This window comes from Tasmannia lanceolata, unplaced genomic scaffold (genome assembly GCF_043159265.1).
Source record: "Tasmannia lanceolata isolate RefF3 unplaced genomic scaffold, GAP_Taslan_0.1 ptg000018l, whole genome shotgun sequence".
NCBI classification, from domain to species: domain Eukaryota; kingdom Viridiplantae; phylum Streptophyta; class Magnoliopsida; order Canellales; family Winteraceae; genus Tasmannia; species Tasmannia lanceolata.
Window position 1 is genome coordinate 19,123,059 of NW_027518695.1, and position 19,097 is coordinate 19,142,155.

The following is a 19,097-nucleotide window of genomic DNA, read 5'->3' on the forward strand; positions in this document are numbered from 1 at the left end:
ATCCTAACCATCCAAAACCACCTAACCTCTCCTCTCATCCTAACCATCCAAAACCACCTAACCTCACCTAACCTCACCTAACCACCTAACCTCACCTAACCTCACCTAATCTCACCTAACCTCACCTAACCTCACCTAATCTCACCTAACCTCACCTAACCTCACCTAACCTCCTATCCCATTCTCCTATAAATACCCTCTCATCCCACCATCCAAAAGGGAAGAAAAGGAGAAGAAAAGAACCCCTCTCTTAGAAAATTCAAGCCTCTCTCTCCCTCTCAACCTCTCACATCTCTCGGCCTCTCCATCTCACAAAATTGGCAACCTTCTCTGGGTTCCATCACACGAAAGCTAGTTCTTCTCTCTCAGTTAATTCTCTTCCAACCGCCTCCTCATATACTCTCTCGGGTAAGTGCTAGATTTTTTTAATTTTAGTTTCTTTCTTGAATTAGATACATGTTATTAAAAGTGAGTTGTTCTTATTAGATAATCCTGTTTTAGTTTTGGTTTATGTTCATCAGTTAAGTCATTGTGAGGGATTTTGAATCTTTAAGCTCAGGGAATTTTGGGTTCTTTCTGGGCAAAAATCAATAATCTGAAACCTAAATTTGCAACCACAACACAGTCCAAAACTCAATTTAAAAAAAAACCATTTTCGTAGCCCAAGAACCTAATTTTGCAACCAAGAAACCAATTTTGGAAAACCCACTCAATCTTAGAACTAACTTGTGCAGCGCTAACAAATATAGCCCACATCTACTTCACAAATTGATATTCGCAGCCCCATTCCAAATTAATAATAACAACCCTCATTCCAAATTGATATTCGCAGCCCCATTCCAAACTAATAATAATAGCCCTCATTTCTAATTGATATTCACAGCCCACACCCTTTTGATAACCCGTTAATCACAACAACGACAACAGGAGTTATTACAAATAATAGGGCAAAACGTGGTAGTGCCAATATCATTCCCGCCATAGTGCTGGCTGCCCGTCTTGTGACCCTATTTCGAACCTCTAAACCACAGATTCATAGAAAATGCTAAACTACAAAGTTGAAGCCCTTCAAAATATCTTTCCAACGCATATTCATATGTTAGATTTGGCCAAGCGGTTAAAGAGTTATGACAGTTTTAGTGGGCTGCGTTTGTTAGATCTTTTAATGGTCAAAGTTTTGTCGAATATGTGAAATTGTCAAAACATGTTTGTATTAATGTCATTTTCCAAACAAAAATTAAAATCTACTAATCTAAAATAGACCAATCTTAAAAGTCACTAATCTAAAACAAACCAAACCTAAAATCTGTTAATCTAAAATGCACCTAACTTAAAAGTCACGAACCTAAAATTCGCTCACTTAAAAAATAAAATAAAAATAAATAAAAATAAATATACTAATCTAAATCTGTTAAAAGTCATTAACCGAAACACCACTAAAAGTTTCAAGTTAAACCAAAACCTTCTAAATAAACAAAGGTAATGGGTTACTCCTACAGCGCGTCCTTGTACAATGCTCAAGGCTCTAGGCTGAGTAGCAGGAGCAACTTTTAATTTGTTATGAGCCCAAACGATGGATTCAATGAGTTCTTGCCAATAACCACGGCCGCTGAATAGAAACATTAAACTAAAAGCCCAGACAAAATGAGCACCTAGGAAGAGGTGAGTAAGGGGGGGGGTTTGCTTGCTCAAAAGACACAACACACATTAAAGGCCTCAAGATAACTAAAAGCCTTCAAGAAAAACTTTAAAAGACTCAACCAACCCAGAAGAATTGGAAATTCCTGAGCTTTGGATTCGAAATCCCATAGAACCCTTAGAGTCCAATTTAGGAACACTGGTGTTGTGTCCTATATTTTAGGGAGTCCTAGAGTTAGGAGTCCAGCCTCATCACGGACGTTTGCTACGTATAGCAACCGTGCCATAGGTCTAGTTACACTAGTCACCCGATCTTTCCTTAGGACAAGCCTAGTAAACTAGGATGTAGGCTAACCTGCATTAGTCTAAGGGACAACTTGCATTTAGATAAGAATCATATAGCATCTTAGATGAAATCCTAAGATAATAAAATCCTCAATTTGAATTAAATAATTCCTCTTAAAACTGTTGAAACAGTCAAATCCAGTCTAGATCGGTGTCCTAGTTGAGTTAGGCATAAGTAGCTTAGCTTAGGTGCACCGAATTACGTCGACTCTGATCCCAGTGAGGCTTGGGTACGTAGGCAGCTTGGATGTCTGACGGCATACCACCCGCGAGTCGGCACCACAACGAATTGTGGTGTTTTGTATATTAATTTCCTTGTAAATGCTTAATCAAATCACTTAGGACTTTCCATGAAATTAGAATTCTAGGAGAACTTTCACTTAGATTGAATCCAGACAAATTAATAAATCAAGATACACATTTAGGATTCACATTGAAATTAGATTTTAGGATGCATGTCACTTAGTTCGCACATTAACATAGAGTTGAATGAGCCATTTAAAATAAATTTAAAAGAGTTAGCTTTTGGAATCGAAGACCGATTATCGGGCAGGAATGGTGCATGTGGTGGATAACTCCCCATACCTTCCATTCTTGTAACCAGGTAGCGAGTCTAGATTTCTGGTTAATTATGGGTCCTAGATCCCACATCTAGGTGGCGACTCTGTCAGTCTCTTTCGTGTGGTATTCGGATTGCCTTAGTGATCCCAAGTTCACATAAAAGACGAATTCAAATCAATAATTAAATGCACACGCCAATCGCGTGGGTACGAGAGACCAAGAGAGAGGTGCGGCGGCTCGCGCCCCACCCCTCTCGCGGGATCCGGGTACCACAACACCTTTCAATGCATTTACTAACTAGTGCGGAAGCTAAATTTACTTAATTGAAATAATATAACATCTCGAATAAAAAAGTCATAATAAGTCTTCTAAATACATTAACATCAAATCACCTCACCATGCTAATTACTGAACTAGAGAACAAAAGGCTGAAGTAAAATCTCTCGATCAACGGTGTGGCAAATCTCCACTGCTCAGTGAACATATTGGTGATCCTCAAAGTCTGAAAAATGGTAGTCAACAATAATGAGCACGATAGCCTAGCTGATAAACCATAACCGACCAGCTAATACACATTCACACACACACACACACACAGATATATATATATATATATATATATATATATATATATATATATATATATATATATATATATATATATATAATACAATGCAATTTCTGAAATCTTGACTTATGCAAATAGTGTAAATGACATGTTTTCATGTTTCAAATAACAATATTTCAAAGAAAAATTATTTGGAAAGCTACTTATGAAATAAAGTACATTATGAAGTTTTTTTAATCCATAACTTGTTCAAAATCATTATTTATACGATTTGTCAGTCTTCTCTGAGGCCACAAGTACCCCAGCAAACGAGGCCACACCACATTGACCAACGTTCACAGGATCGCGGTCCCAAGTGCGCGCAAATATATAATCAATTGGCCTCACTTCGAAATTCATTAGTGATGGCATTCGAAATCCATCGTCTATGGCAAAGGACACAATTAACCCAACGAAATCCATCACTTGGGCCCGTGCTACGTTATGGGCTCCATCTCAACCATGGTCTACGTGATCACATCCAGCTTACAGACCCGCTGGTAGGTAGTGGGTACCAAGTCAGCGAAACACAACTCATACTGAAAATTCCGTACCAAGACTGGGTAGGTCTTATTTTGAAGATTATATTAAATTATAGAAAATATTTAGTTCTCAAGGTACTTAGGGTATCTTTCAACCCCTTATTTTCAATGTGTCAAGGTTATCTTTCAAATTATGTGTCGTGGGTATTTTTCAACCCTACCAAAATATTATTCCAAGGTGTGTTTCAATCCCATTTAGGGTACTATGTCGAGGGTGTTTTTCAACTCAAATCAAGTTCAACTTTTCAATCCATCTCAATTTTGGATATTGTAATCAACTAAAAACTATGTATTTTGATTTACGATGTGAAATATTCTTTTCAAAATTTATATGCAATTTTTGGATATCATACAATATAGTCAACTTTATTCCCATATGAATCTTTGTTTCTATCCATATGCATAACTATATTATATCTCAATTTGAAAAGATAATAAATTTCAAATGCTTGAGTTTCCAACAGTACATGCACTATCACACACGATTCATGTAATTAAACAACAAAATATTTACAAAAAATGCATAGAGGGCATAAATGATCAATTTCGTTTAGTATTACTAAATTCCTTTTCTTTTCTAAAATTCAACATACTTTATTCAAGGTCTAGATCAATTACAATAAGATTTAATGCCTTATAATGTAATTTGCTTATATTATAACTTAATACCCTGATCTAACCATAAGGACGTAATACACTAGTAGGGACAGGTCTACCTACCTCAACCATAGGTGCACTTCCAAAGGCTTAAACAACATTTCCTAGCTTGACAACACAAGTTTCAAGAAAGAAGGGAGAGGAAAACTAAATTTAGTTTGACTAATACTTAAGGCTAACTTACTAAACTTAATAGGGGTCTTTGGGACTTAATAAAGCATAAATAAAACATTAAAAATAACTTAAATAATAGCCAAAAACGTTTGGAATAATGGACTGGACAGCATGCACAAAGAAACCAAAAACTGCTGAAATTCGTATGTTGCAGGCAGCTTAGACCCTTCTCAGAAAAACAGCCATAACTCCCTCCACAGAACTCCGATTTGCAAACTGCTTGTTGCGTTGGAAAGTAGACTCGTAGGCCTTTCCAACCATGTATGTCTTGCTATTTTTAAATCTGTGAGTAATTTCAGCTTTGACCCAAAAGATGACCCAAAATCATGGACTGCAACTGTTTTTGGACCTTTAAACTTGGGGCCTAGGCTCGGTGGGCCTAGTGGGCTCAGATTGAGGATCCATTAGATATAGCTCCGGCGTTAACAATTCATTTTCAATTATGGAATTTAATTTTCCATCAAACCTTGCCAAAGTATCACCAAGGCTTGGACGTTTTCTTGCTTTGAGACTCCATTACAGAGGAAAGCCCTCCTTTTAATGGCTAATTGAGGTTCATCTTTCTAAACTCCCTTCTCTCTTTGTCTAATATTAATTGGTAGACCTCTCTTCCTATTGGCAGCAACTCAAGGAATATATGTCCAACGTAGGCTAGCAATCTTGAAAATTTATATCCGAAATTCAATTTACATATATGTTTATTTTTTATAACGACATCTAAAAACTTATGCCCATCTTTTGATAATGACACCACAAAAATTTCCCAACTTGCGGTCGGGTATTACATGAAAGATTTTTTCTTCCTACCGAGTGTGATGAAAGCTTTTTTCTTCCTCCAATATCACAGGTCGAAGAGTACATCGAGAGCATATTTTCCGGCCAAACCAAGTCCCCGAACCCACCCAAAATTGTCATAGTACCTGCTCATTGGAATTATCTGATTCTCTGGAACGGACTTCAGTTCGAGGTCGGCACAAGAAGTATCTCCGCTATGGCTATCTAGATCCTAGCTCTACTCACTTGCAACATTGCGAACCTGAACTCGTGGACGAATTCTTTCCAAGACGGGGATAAGGATGCATGTGCATCTCATCAGGCCCTTCCAATCAACAGTCGAAAAATCTCTGATCAACTATTGGTCCGTTAGAGTTTCTCAAATCGATGATCCGCCCCAAATAGGCAATCGATCTGTTGAAATGACATCGTCATGTCACCTGCCATTTTGGTAAGCTTCTAATCTCGAAAATTTATATTTTGGACACTTTTCAAAATTAGCAAGTTTCGAAATTAGAAATCTCTTTCCAAACATGGAATTGTTTCCTGTATTTGGAAATACCCATTTTCCTCTGCATTATTTGTCAGTTCCATTTTTAGGGTTCTGAAAATCCGATGTAGGGGGGTCCCAAGTTATACTAGATTGGCAACACAATGAGGAGGGAGAATATGGTTGTTTAAGAAATAGAATCTACCAATTTAAAACCTTTAAACCGATTTTAAGATTAAGAGATCAAGAATCAATATTCAAGTTAAATCTAATGGTGCAATGCAAATAAAAGAGCAAAGAGATAGAAAGAGTGCACCCGAGATTTAAAGTGGTTCGGTCCTCAAATCTGAGGCCTACTCCACTCCACCAACCAAACCTGTTTGATCTTCTTAACCTTGGCGAAGATCGAATGCCAATTACAATAGCTTTAACTTTGGTGGCTATCCTCACCCCAATAGCTTTAACCTCGGTGGCTATCCTCACCACGGAGAATGGGCTTCGCTTCTCCGAATACTCGCCCGAATACAACACTCGAAGGTTTGAAAGAAAGAAATGAAAAATCCCTCACAAGGGTTACAAAATGGATGTACAAATTTGAGCCTATGATCCAAATCCTAAAGATGGTGATGAGAGGCACAATTGAAGTTTGATTCACTCTTGGATATTCAAATGAAGTTTTAGAGTGTTAGGATTGATGGTTTGTATGTTTAGAACACCCATATTTATAGGAAAACCAAAATATGACCGTTCAATGGCATTGAGGTAATTCCACCAAAATTCCAAACGGCTCTTTTTCAGACCGTTGGAGTGTTCTCGGAGTTCCGAGAAAAAATCTCGGAGTTCCGAGAAAAAATCTCGGAGTTCCGAGAAAAAATCTCGGAGTTCCGGGAATTCTAACAGAAGATGAAAAAATGTCTACTGGACCATTTCTCGGAGTTCCGAGAATTCTCGGAGTTCCGAGAAAAACTCTCGGAGTTCCGAGAAGCCTATGAAGAGCAGATTTTCAATTCTGTTTTTTTGGGCTTCCAATTCTCAACCAAGATGGGATTGCTATGAGGGTTCCAAGGTGTTGGAACTCCACAAATACAATCACTTGTTTATTTAGGGTGTGTGAGATTAACTTAATTATGCCTTTAAAAACCTAATCTAGGTTTGGATCAATTACATTCTAAAAGACAAAAAATGGTCTTCAATATGAATTTCTTCATGTCTTCAAGTCTTCATGACTTCTTGCTTGATGACTTTGGCCTTCCAATTAGTAGTCCAATGTGGGCTTCTTGGCCTTCAATCCAAGCATCCTTGATCTTACTTTTTCATGATCTACAACTTAGATAATTAAACACATTAGTGATAAATGATCACTTGTGTGTTGGAATCATCAAAACAAGATGGGAATGCCAAGGTAAAAACCATTGGGCTTACAATCTCCCCCTTTTTTATGATGACAAGCAGAAGAGATTTTACAAATAAGGCATATACTCTTTTCACATTTTTCTTACTCTAGAGACTTTACTCTAAATTCTTCTCCCCCTTTGTCATCAACAAAAAGAAGGGGTAGGAAAAACAAAGGGTTTAAAATGTACAATTTAAAGCTCCCCCTTTTTCAAAGAAAAATTCAATTTTAACTCCCCCTATTGAAAATAATTTTACAATACAAGAGGGGTTATCGAAAAAACATACAAATGAAATATATTCAATTTTAAGTTAAAAAAACCCCTAATCTACACAAAATGAATAAAATCATATGGGGGATTTGAGAACCCAAGATTTCTTGGTCCCACATCTAGCCCTACTCTTGGATGCACATTGGAATTGGTAATGACCATTCATTCCAGAAAAATGGCATCTAACAAGAGGGTTAGATACACTAGTCCTATCATGATAAGCATGTTGAGGTCTAAGACTAGTTTTACTTAGGATTATGTCAATAATTTTATTTCCATTTAGAAATCCATGTAAACATAATCTAAGTCTCCCATTTTCATTATGAAGATGGGATGTTTGAACTAAAAGCTCATTTCTTTCATCTTCATAAGAATTGGAGGAGCTTGCCATATTTTGAAATTTTACAAGTTGGCAAGATTTCTCATCCAAACTACCCTTAAGGGTATCAATCTCAAGTTTATGATTTGCAAGATTAACTTGTTCTTGAGATTTAGAAGAAGATAAATCAATTTTCAAAAATTCAAGTTCTTTTTCTAACTTTAAAATGGATTTTTTAAGAACTTTGTTTTTGGAAATTTGGGAGTGCAAAGTGTTACACAATTCATCATAAGATATTTTTTCACTATCGCTACTTGATGATTTACAAGATGGGTTAGAGTTTACCTCATCTTCATGGGTGAATGTCATGAAGCAAAGATCATCTTTTTTATTTTCTTCCCCTTCACTTGAGCTTTTGCCCGATGTGCTTAACGCATCCCAACCGGCGGCAAGAGCCTTATGCTTCTTCCAATCCTTCTTACCCTTGTACTTAGAGGAAGTTGATTTTAGAAGTGGACAATCCGGTCTTTTGTGTCCAATCTTCTTGCAATTGAAGCATCTTAAGGCTCCATCAACATCACTTTCTTCTTTCTTCTTCTTATCTTTCTTATGCTTCTTTCTCCACAAGCTCTTGAATCTTCGTAAAGCTTTTTCTTCGTCACTATCCGCTTCACTTGATGAGTCTTCCTTGGAAGCCTTGAGTGCTAGGGATCTACTTTCCCTTTCCTTCTCCTTTGGCTTCTTCTCCTCTTGACGACTTGTTAAGAGCATCTCATGGGTGATGAGAGATCCTACAAGCTCCTCTATGGTTAGCGTCTTGAGATTCTTTGACTCTTGAATCGCGGTCACCTTTGGATCCCAATGGGGAGGAAGAGACCTAAGTAACTTACTCACAAGCTCATCGTTAGGATAAGATTTACCAAGATTAGCTAGTTCATTAGAAATTAGAGAAAAACGAGTATACATTTCGGAAATACTCTCGTTTGGACTCATTCTAAACATTTCATACTTGCTCTTTAACAAGTTAATTTTGGAATCCTTGACTTGTGATGTTCCCTCATGGGTAATAGCAAGGGTATCCCAAATAGTCTTGGCGGAATAAAAAAGAGCAACTCGATTGAACTCCTCGGTAGCTAAGGCACAAAACAAAGAATTTATTGCTTTGTAGTTCAAATTAGCTTGCCTTTTCTCTACCACATTCCATTCTTCAAATGGTTTGGAAGGTACATTGTATCCATTTTCCACAATGTACCAAAGTTCCACATCTATCGACAGAAGATAGATGTGCATCCTTGTTTTCCAATGTCCATAGTTTGACCCATTGAAGAAAGGAGGTCTAGTTGTGGAATGGCCTTCCGGAAGTCCGGTTCCAATTTGGTGTGCCATTTCACAATTAGAAGTTGCCAAATAAAATCTTTCCCTAGTTAGATTTTGAAATAACTTTCACAAAAATTTTAAAATCTTTTAAGAGCCAAGGCTCTGATACCAAGTGAAAATCCGATGTAGGGGGTCCCAAGTTATACTAGATTGGCAACACAATGAGGAGGGAGAATATGGTTGTTTAAGAAATAGAATCTACCAATTTAAAACCTTTAAACCGATTTTAAGATTAAGAGATCAAGAATCAATATTCAAGTTAAATCTAATGGTGCAATGCAAATAAAAGAGCAAAGAGATAGAAAGAGTGCACCCGAGATTTAAAGTGGTTCGGTCCTCAAATCCGAGGCCTACTCCACTCCACCAACCAAACCCGTTGATGGCTTCACTATTTGATCTTATTAACCTTGGCGAAGATCGAATGCCAATTACAATAGCTTTAACTTTGGTGGCTATCCTCACCCCAATAGCTTTAACCTCGGTGGCTATCCTCACCACGGAGAATGGGCTTCGCTTCTCCGAATACTCGCCCGAATACAACACTCGAAGGTTTGAAAGAAAGAAATGAAAAATCCCTCACAAGGGTTACAAAATGGATGTACAAATTTGAGCCTATGATCCAAATCCTAAAGATGGTGATGAGAGGCACAATTGAAGTTTGATTCACTCTTGGATATTCAAATGAAGTTTTAGAGTGTTAGGATTGATGGTTTGTATGTTTAGAACACCCATATTTATAGGAAAACCAAAATATGACCGTTCAATGGCATTGAGGTAATTCCACCAAAATTCCAAACGGCTCTTTTTCAGACCGTTGGAGTGTTCTCGGAGTTCCGAGAATAATTCTCGGAGTTCCGAGAAAAAATCTCGGAGTTCCGGGAATTCTAACAGAAGATGAAAAAATGTCTACTGGACCATTTCTCGGAGTTCCGAGAATAATTCTCGGAGTTCCGAGAAAAACTCTCGGAGTTCCGAGAAGCCTATGAAGAGCAGATTTTCAATTCTGTTTTTTTGGGCTTCCAATTCTCAACCAAGATGGGATTGCTATGAGGGTTCCAAGGTGTTGGAACTCCACAAATACAATCACTTGTTTATTTAGGGTGTGTGAGATTAACTTAATTATGCTTCTAAAAACCTAATCTAGGTTTGGATCAATTACATTCTAAAAGACAAAAAATGGTCTTCAATATGAATTTCTTCATGTCTTCAAGTCTTCATGACTTCTTGCTTGATGACTTTAGCCTTCCAATTAGTGGTCCAATGTGGGCTTCTTGGCCTTCAATCCAAGCATCCTTGATCTTACTTTTTCATGATCTACAACTTAGATAATTAAACACATTAGTGATAAATGATCACTTGTGTGTTGGAATCATCAAAACAAGATGGGAATGCCAAGGTAAAAACCATTGGGCTTACAGGTTCTAATTTAGGAATTTCCTAATTAAAAAATTAGCAACTCAGCCCTTTCTATCCATAACCTACCTTTAGGTGGAAACTGTGGGACCCGGGCCGCGGACAAGAACTGCGTCCTTCATAAGGTAGGCTCTACGCCGCAGCCCTAACCTCCACATAGGGGCTATGGCTATCGGGTGCCAATCTCACACTCGAATCAATGGCATGCAATACCACCCGATTTTGGGTCAGATAACCCGAAACCGGATCGTATCGAAAATTTCCCCAAACGGATTGGAAATCTGATGGGGACTAAAGAAGAGTTGCCACCTAGGATGGAAGGCCTGGGACACTATATGTGACTCTGCATAAAAGGCAGGTTGACATCCCCAAAGTGGTGGGTCTGTGCCTGGGTTACGAGTGGGGAAGGTGTTAGGCACCCCACTCGACGAATTTCCCCTAATCGGCTCAAATGTCGAAAAGCAAGCAATGGAAATGTATGTAAATTGTCGATCAGGGAAATTTTGACCTAAGTGGGCCCAAGGGCCATCAGGGTCACGACTGGAATGGACATGACTGCATGAGAAGGGTGGCAATGAGGTTTTCTCCTCAAGTTCCATCGAGGACCTGCTGAATTCTGAGAATTTCTCCCTTGAATTCCATAGGTCAAGGTCCACGAGGGGAAGCCTTATTCTCAGCCTCCTCTAGCAAAGTCGTGATCACGGAATTACCCTCTTAGAGAGAAGAGAGAGGAATTTCGTGTCGGTAGTGGCCCAGGGATGTGCAAACATTTATACTTAACATAATGTGAAAAGAGATAACAAATCCAGCACATGAACACAATATATATCTAAGAAGTACATAAGAAAAAGGAGGGTTGATATTAGCATTACCCAACCTTGGCTGAAACACTAGAGTCCACCGTCTCCCCTTTTACAATTTAGATACATAATAGCCTCTAGATATATCAAGAATCCATCAAGATTATAGGGGAGGTGATAGGATCTAGTGCAACTCCAAGGATGCGTAAATAACTAAATACCAGTCTCCATCTATAGCTATGTACACTACGATGCTAAAGAAGTAAGAGTCCGTGTAAGAAATACAAATCGTGAAATGTAAAAAGAGCAAATTCATAATAACCAAAAGAAAACGAGCTGAATCAAAATTAAGAAATCCGACGACAAGAAAAATGACGGGAGGAAAAAGATATTTGGCTTTGTGTTTGAAAATTTTGAGGAAGGGGAAAGGGAGTCAGGAGAAAATGATCCCAAAGAGATCAAAATCGGGTTTCATCATAGCACTTGGTTACCCCCTCTTGAACGGTTAAACAAAAGGAAATCACAAGTGAGAATGGCAAATCAGACTCGGGTACAAGAAAGTGCAATCCTGGGTTTTCAAGTCTAATCATCAAAATAAAAGAGAAATTCCAAAACCTTTCCAAACGACCTCAGTTTAAGTGTTAACATGTCCAAACCAGAACTCCTACACAAACATGGAGGCTACACTTGGATATAACACCTATCACTCCCAAATTCTTGGACATGAGCAATAAAAATCAGAAATATGGATCCAAGGGGGAATTGGATTTTTGGAATGGCTTCCCTAGTGAGAGTTACCTCCCTAGGAGATCTGGAGTGGGTGTTACATACAGAAAACAAAACCTCGGCCAAAATATTTCTGAAAACTTATAAATTTTAAAAATTTAAAGGTTAGAATTTATATGATACCAGAAGGTCCAGAAGCCTTGATATTGGTAGAGATAAGGTAGGTACCACCCATACCCTCTTGGAAGGGAGGAGATTTGCTCCTTACATTCGTTCCTTATTGTTTCATCCTCTTTAAGCATTTGGGATGCGGCCATGGGGACTATGGGGGAGTCATAGGATTTCAAACTATCAACAATGTTCCCAATGGAATTTACGGACCTAGGATGCATAGACACATACTTATACCCCAGTTTGAGGCATTTGAATTGGCAGTAAAATCAGCTCACGATGATGAAAGTTCCTCCTCCATCAAGGCCAACACAACATACATGAATGTGGGTGAGGCGATCTAGAGCATTTATCTTAGGGCTTTTTACTAGGGCATTCGTTACCATAATCCTTGGTGTTATAAGGGTCAAACCTTGTTGGAATTTATAAGCATCTAATGCTTCGTCCTTTTTTTGTTATTTTCATTCATCTTTAATGCAATTTTTTTTTTTTTTTTTTGAATCAAATTTAAGTTTTATATTGGTTACCTGCCTCTTCTTTTGGGATTTGTGAGGGACCATTGCAGAAGGCATTTTGTGGGCCGGCTATTGCATGAGAGATGCCTTCTGCAAATTTGTCCTATGCATTCAATTCATCTGAGGTGGCTGCTCTCTCAAGCAACAGAAAAATTGCATTTTTTAAGTAGATATGATAGATGGTTGGCACCTTGAAAATGGTTCTTTTATTTTGTTTATGTGTTGTTGTTAGATTATAATTCAAATTTGTGAAAATGTTGGACCCATCCAAGCTATCCTTATCTTAAGTTTCTATAAGTCTTGTCTTATCCTTGATGAAGATAGAGTTTGTGGCTAGTTATTAGGAAGTGAGTTTGATCATGCGAGACAAGTTTATAGAGTTGTACGTGTGAGTCATTAGTTATTATTTCTTAAGGTGTCAAGTGCGAGTTTATAGGAAGGATGAGTATAGCTTTTCTATTTTTTAGGTGACGGAATTTATCTACGCGAGTCATATGTAGTTAGGATTGTTAGAAGTTGAAAAAAGTGTGATGTTACACGATGGTGTATTTTCTATTTAAATGGCTGGTTTGGTTACTAGTAAGGTATGAATGAGATAATGAAAATAAAGTATTTGTACTCTTCCTATGAGAAAAGCTTCTATTGTGTTTTGTATTTTAGTTCATCAAATTCTTTAAAGTGGTATCAGAGCAGAATGGCCTAGGACGATTTGAAAAGATGACCGGCCCGGGTTCGGTAAGTTGACAACATGACAAGTAATACCAATTCTTCTTCAAATTTTCAGTAAAGTGTTCCTTTTTTTAAAGATGATAATTTTCAATTTTGGTCTATTAAGATGAAGACCTTGTTTATGTCTTATGATTTATGGAAGCTGGTAGAGAATGTGTATGATAATTTTGCAAAGCAGGAAAGATTAATAACGACGATTGAATTGATGGAGAGCAAAAAGAAGGATGCAAAAACATTTTTTCTCATCTAACAAGCCATGGATGAAACAATATTTACAAGGATTATGATTGCAACTACATCAAAAGAAGGATGGAATTTGCTTCAAGAAGAATATCAAGGTACTTCGAAGGTAATCTCTGTTAAGTTACAAACCCTCCATCGTGATTTTAAGAATTTGTTTATGAAAAATTCTAATATAATTCGAGATTTTTTCTCACGAGTTAGTTATATTGTTAATCAAATCAGAACTTATGGAGAAAAATTAGATGACGAATTTGTTTTTGAAAAAGTGTTAAGGAGTCTTCCCACTAAACATAATCATATAGTTGCTGCCATAGAAGAATCAAAGGATTTCCAATCATGTAGTGCGAGCATCTAGAGTAAATCAACCAATCGTTTTTGTAGTCAATAGCCTTCTTTCCAGAAGAACTTGTTGCACATACTTGACTCTTCATAATTGGGGATTCTACAACATTCAGTGCAAAAGAAACCTCCCCCTCAAAGTCGTGTTCTATAACGGTTTCTTGTCCTACCATTTCACAAGCAAAAGAAGCTTGCATGTCCCATTCACCACCATCATTATCCTCATTGTCTTTGGATTCGATGACAACATTCCCATCGTCGATCTCAATCTTAACCCAACAATTTCTTTTAATATGACATGGCTTACGACATCAATAACAATAAAAATTAAGTTTTTCTTGTGAATTTTCATTGTTATTAGTCCGATCACCTTTCCTATAGCCATCTTTTGACTTCTTATTTTTCTGCCACTTCCGCTTACTATTCTCCATAAGCGCTTCCTCACTCTCTTTCATAGACAATCCGGCCATATGTTTTGGAAACATCTCTTGATTAATCAAGAGATTCTCCAATTCTAGGATAGATGGTTGCATTGGCCAACCACGTATAGCCTTGATAAATCCGCTAAACTCGGGATTCAAGCCGCGGATAATCAACCTCTGCATCCGGCTTTCACTAATATTAGAATCCTCATCTAACTGTAAGATCTCGTTACACAAGTTCTTAACTTTAATGAAATATTCAGAGACGGATAAATTACCTAGTGTTAATGAACCGATCTTGTTTTCCAACATCTACAGCTGTGCATTGCTCGCCCGTGAAAAGAGAGATGAGAGTGCCTCCCACGCTTCTTTCAGAGTTTTCTTTTCTCTAATATGCTTGATCAACTCCTTCTGTATTGATTCCTTCAATATGTACAAAGCGTTTCCAGCACGGATCTTCTACTTCCGCAGTATATTTACTCCCTTGTCTGGTGACTCAATGTCGTTGCCATTCATTATCTCCCATAGATCATGGCCTTCAAGGTATGACTCCAAGCACGACTTCCAATAGATGTAATTGGTATTGTTGAGCTTTTCGATCCCCGCCAACATACCAACACTTCCCGCCATCTCTTCTTCCAACCTCGATATCACCTCGAAGCAACCAAAGAACAAACCGGTATTCCCAACTTGATATCTCCTCTAAGCAAATCCAAAAACAGGCCGGTATTCCAATCGAACACCTTGCTTTGATACCACTTGTGAACTTCTCTTTGCTGCTTAGGAAGAAAAACAATTCAATAGAGAGAGAGAGAGAGAGAGAGAGAGAGAGAGATAAAATTGCCAAAACCGTAGATGCCTCTGAAAAATAACGTGAATGCACTTTATAAAAATTGTGGAAGTGTAACAGAACGTGAATATGCACTCTCTAGAAGATAAAGTCAATAGCACTCTGTTAAGAAAAAGACACTCAAAATATTTATTCACGTTCAAATTCTATACATACTTCAAGTAATGTTCTGCTTTTTGATATAGGACATAGCTTTCAGATATTCTAGTTTTCTTTTCTTGTTATTTTCTTTCTTATTGGTAGCTATATATGATTTGTTTCTGTAGAAAGGAGTTATCTATAGGATGTAGATTTTTTTTCCAAAGTTTAGTAAGATTTGATTTCTATTTCTCTTGGTAGCCTACTAATTAGTAGGCTAGTTTTTGTTTATAAATATGTTAGTGTGAAAGAAGCAAGGATAGATTATGATGAATTGAAAATACGTTTTCACTAACTCTCTTTTCCGTCTCTCTCTTCTTTCCTTGTGGATTCTAGGGTTCTTCTTCTTCCCTAGTGGATTCTAGGGCAATATTCGGATCGTAAGCTTCGGCTGCGATACTTGTTTGATCTGCTGCGTTACTTTGATAATCATAACACGTAGCTCTAGATAAAGTGGAATTCTTTAAACTAATCTAATAGCAATCCTATGTAAACACAACTCTAAATGACTAATAAAAGATAAAGTGAAACTCTAAAATAATAGCTATGAAGTCGGTGGTGATATAATGTTCACAGTTAGGACGACCCGATACATACATAGCATTTTTTTGGTTGCTTAGTAAGAGCGTTTTTGGAAATCAAACAAGAGTAAGATACGGATGTGAAACTACCAATTACTCCAAAAGCTTAAGCTGTTGGAGATGGTGTTGTTTAATCTTTTAGACTCTAACATTCTTGCTCAAGAGTGGCCCCTCTTTTTAGGGTTGGCCTACACGTGGAACATGTGACCTTTCTTTATGGGTTGGCCATTATATGTGGATTTTTAATATCAAGGAGTTTTGAACCCTGGGCAATTGCTCTGATACTATGTGAAACGGCCAATTACTCTGAAAGCTTAAGCTGTTGGAGATGGTGTGTTATTTAATCTTTTATACTGTAAAAGGGAAAGCTCACAGATGAAAATGACCCAATACAGAAATGGTTCTTTTTTTGTTGCTCGGCAAGAGCTTTATTCGAAACCAAATAAAACAAAATCAGAAAAACACATATCAATATGACACAAAACAGAAATGGTACTGTTTTTTGGTTGGTCAGTAAGAGCTTTACTGGAAACCAAACAAAAAACAAGATAAGAAAAATACACATATGAAGATGAACCAGTAACTAAAAGGAGAAGGTGAGACCAGAACTGTGGAACTTTTCCTCTGTGAGCTGATCCAAACGCTCTTTCATTGGAGGGCTCAAATGATTTACCCAATCACCCACCTCTCCTTTCCTAAAGAAATTCTTACCGTCAATACCTACTTCTACTGTTCCTCCCTTGTTTACTTTCAAATTGCTCAAATTCTTAAAACTGCATAGCTTTGATATTTCCTCGACCACCACTTCTCTCTCTTCCTCCAGAGAGAAAGGATACCCCAAGAACTCAGCTAACCTTTTCAAATGAAGTATGGGTTCTTTTTTCATTTCCTCATACTTCAAGAACAACACCATTTCAGGCCTTTCCAAACTTGCCTTCCAGTAACCTAACACATGATCCCAATAAGGACCAAGTGCAGAATCTCCAGTGCAAAACAACTCAAAGGCCTCCTCTAGAGGAAGTGGTTGTCCTACACTCTCTTCTCTCAACTTGCTAAAGAAAACCCACATCGAAATGAAGGTATCTCCTGGATTCCGGCACAAGTAAACTATCCGACAATTCGATTCTATTGCGGATTCAGGTAACATATTGTAAGGGATGTGGGTAGCCAAGAGCCTAGGGGAGGGAAGGCCCTCAAATTCAGAAAGTTGGTTATTTGCAAAGAACTCCACCATGACAAAAGGGACTAGGCCATGGGGGTTAGCCTTGAGCAAGGGGTGGTCAGTGAGAAGGTAACGCTTCCGGTTCACAACAGCGAAAGCAAGCGCCTTCAGCCAAGTGGTACCGGCCTTCGGCGTGGTGACCAAAAAAGTATCTCCATCGCGGGGTTGATAGTGTTGATGGAATGCCACTGCTCCTTTCAAGTACTTTACAGGATACCAGAAGCCTTGATATTGATAGAAATAAGGAAGTGACCACCCTTTCGTTCTTGGAAGGGAGGAGATCAGTTCTTTGCATTCTTGCCTTAATATTTCATCCTCTTTATTCCATTGGGATGTTTCCATGGAGAAGATAATGAGTCTGAGGACCTAATCTCCTCAATGAAATTTGCAGAGATTGGATATGTAGCCACATATTTATACTCCAGTTCTAGGTATATCACTTTTCATCTACCAATCCCTTGGTTCTAAACCTTCCACTGTAAATTTGTTTTGATTTTCTCACGCTTGTCGGTGATGCAGTCCAGACCGTTCATCTTATAGGTGGCTAACTTTATGTAAATTTATGAAGTATCGAATGCTTTGTCCCTAACAAAAAAAACTTTTTGACTTAAATTTAAATTTTTAGAGGTATGCTAAGCTCAAGGGCTCCCTTGGAAAAAATGATGGAAGAGCCGCGCTCAATGGTTGGACACTTGGACGTCACCAGAGTCAATAATTTAATATTATTTAACTTTTACATTTCTTAAATGCACTTTGGTGAGTGCAACCAATGGGGTGCCCTTTCATCTTTTTTTTTTGCAAGGGCACCTCTGAGTTTAGCATTCCTCTAAATATTTTATATTCCTTGCATCATCCTCATAAATTCCAACAAATCATGCGTCCGAGATGCACTTGTAATCTACTCTTAATAAATTTCCTATCTTTATCAAATAAAAAAAATCAAGACCTTTCATGTTTCTTTTGATAGAAGACTCCTATTCACAAGGGACCCTTGGACTTAGCTTTTGAAAAGATAAAGAGAAAAAGGAAATTCTCCTTCCCAGGCACCCCAATTATGCAACAAAAGGGCCTCCTACCACTTTCCTCCATGCATTATTTCCTTCTTTAAAATGGTCGTTCTAGGTAAAAAGAGAAAAAGGAACTCTCTTCCTCTTAAATGAAGCCTGCCTTGGTGAAAAATGTAAGGAGGTTAAAAACTCCACTCGTTCCTCATTTCATCATTTCTTAAAGCCGAGAGAGATTGTGAAAAAACTTCCCAAATTTTCTTCCTGCTTTCTTTTCACAACTTTCCTTTCTATTGGACTAGGAATAGAATTATGTCATCCATAGGAATCCCATCAGACGTCCATTGCCAAGAGGAGTTTTATTCCATTAAGGGAACTCCCAAAATCTCCCTCAAATCAACACTCACTCACTCCATATACAACCACAAGGAAGGAGAAATGTCCATACCCTGACCATTTAAGTAGAAAATTTTCATACCCTTACCATTTAAGTAGAAAGCTTCCTATATAAGCTCCACCTCCACATCCACCTCTAATCCTAACAGTCAAATACCATTTCTCTTCTTGAGTTTTTATATGGTACCCGATCGTCAAGTACATTGCAGGCGGTACCACACTTGGTACCAGGGGCGGAGCCAGGAATTTGCTTGAGGAGGGGCAGAACATGGGTGAGGCCCATTACTCTTTTACACTAGAGGGTTTCTCCCTAGTAAAAAAGGGGGCTAGTATAACTTTTCCCTTACAGTTCATGTAGTGGGGCCAAATTATATTACACATGTTTTGATGGGTTGGGCCC

General features: G+C 37.9%; 1 long non-coding RNA gene and 1 pseudogene across 1 annotated transcript; one reads left to right on the forward strand and one right to left on the reverse strand.

The window, feature by feature from the left end:
* Positions 1 to 239: 239 nt before the first annotated feature.
* Positions 240 to 6,496, forward strand: LOC143851842 (uncharacterized). The gene is made up of 3 exons (XR_013236527.1): positions 240 to 408; positions 3,391 to 3,714; positions 5,372 to 6,496. It is a non-coding gene; the product is annotated as an uncharacterized LOC143851842 (long non-coding RNA).
* Positions 6,497 to 16,457: 9,961 nt separating this feature from the next.
* LOC143851489 (cytosolic sulfotransferase 15 pseudogene) lies at positions 16,458 to 17,778 on the reverse strand (annotated as a pseudogene).
* Between the last annotated feature and the right edge of the window lie 1,319 nt (positions 17,779 to 19,097).